Below are 1,690 nucleotides of genomic sequence, written 5' to 3' on the forward strand. Positions count from 1 at the left end.
TGAAGGGTGACAAAAATTTAATAGTCATGGGTGACTGGAATTAGGTAGTAGGAAAAGGGAGAGAAGGAAATGTAGTAGGTGAATATGGACTGGGGCAAAGAAATGAAAGAGGAAGCCGCCTGGTAGAATTTTGCACAGAGCACAACTTAATCATAGGTAACACTTGGTTCAAGAATCATGAAAGAAGGCTGTATACATGGAAGAACCCTGGAGATACTAAAAGGTATCAGATAGATTATATAATGGTAAGATAGAGATTTAGGAACCAGGTTTTAAATTGTAAGACATTTCCAGGGGCAGATGTGGACTCTGACCACAATCTGTTGGTTATGACCTGTAGATTAAAACTGAAGAAACTGCAAAAAGGTGGGAATTTAAGGAGATGGGACCTGGATAAACTAAAAGAACCAGAGGTTGTACGGAGTTTCAAGGAGAGCATAAGGCAGCAATTGACAGGAATGAGGGAAAGAAATACAATAGAAGAAGAATGGGTACCTTTGAGGGATGAAGTAGTGAAGGCAGCAGAGGATAAAGTAGGTAAAAAGACGAGGGTTAGTAGAAATCCTTGGGTAACAGAAGAAATATTGAATTTAATTGATGAAAGGAGAAAATATAAAAATGCAGCAAATGAAGCAGGCAAAAAGGAATACAAACGTCTCAAAAATGAGATCGACAGGAAGTGCAAAATGGCTAAACAGGGATGGCTAGAGGACAAATGTAAGGATGTAGAAGCTTATCTCACTAGGGGTAAGATAGATACTGCCTACAGGAAAATTAAAGAGACCTTTGGAGAAAAGAGGACCACTTGTATGAATATTAGGAGCTCAGATGGAAACCCAGTTCTAACCAAAGAATGGAAAGCAGAAAGATTGAAGGAGTATATAGAGTGTCTATACAAGGGCGATGTACTTGAGGACAATATTACGGAAATGGAAGAGGAGGTAGATGAAGATGAAATGGGAGATACAATACTGCGTGAAGAGTTTGACTGAGCACTGAAAGACCTGAGTCGAAACAAGGCCCCTGGAGTAGACAACATTCCATTGGAACTACTGACGGCCTTGGGAGAGCCAGTCCTGACACAACTCTACCATCTGGTGAGCAAGATGTATGAGACAGGCGAAATACCCTCAGACTTCAAGAAGAATATAATAATTCCAATCCCAAAGAAAGCAGGTGTTGACAGATGTGAAAATTACTGAACTATCAGTTTAATAAGTCACAGCTGCAAAATACTAACGTGAGTTCTTTACAGACGAATGGAAAAACTAGTAGAAGCCGACCTCGGTGAAGATCAGTTTGGATTCCGTAGAAATGTTGGAACACGTGAGGCAATACTGACCCTACGACTTATCTTAGAAGCTAGATTAAGGAAGGGCAAACCTACGTTTCTAGCATTTGTAGACTTAGAGAAAGCTTTTGACAATGTTGAGTGGAATACTCTCTTTAAAATTCTGCAGGTGGCAGGGGTAAAATACAGAGAGCGAAAGGCTATTTACAATTTGTACAGAAACCAGATGGCAGTTATAAGAGTTGAGGGACATGAAAGGGTAGCAGTGGTGGGGAAGGGAGTGAGACAGGGCTGTAGTCTATCCCCGATGTTATTCAATCTGTATATTGAGTAAGCAGTGAAGGAAACAAAAGAAAAATTCGGAGTAGGTATTAAAGTCCATGGAGAAGAAATAAAAAC

The sequence above is a fragment of the Schistocerca gregaria genome, chromosome 2 (assembly GCF_023897955.1).
Source record: "Schistocerca gregaria isolate iqSchGreg1 chromosome 2, iqSchGreg1.2, whole genome shotgun sequence".
NCBI classification, from domain to species: Eukaryota; Metazoa; Arthropoda; class Insecta; order Orthoptera; family Acrididae; genus Schistocerca; species Schistocerca gregaria.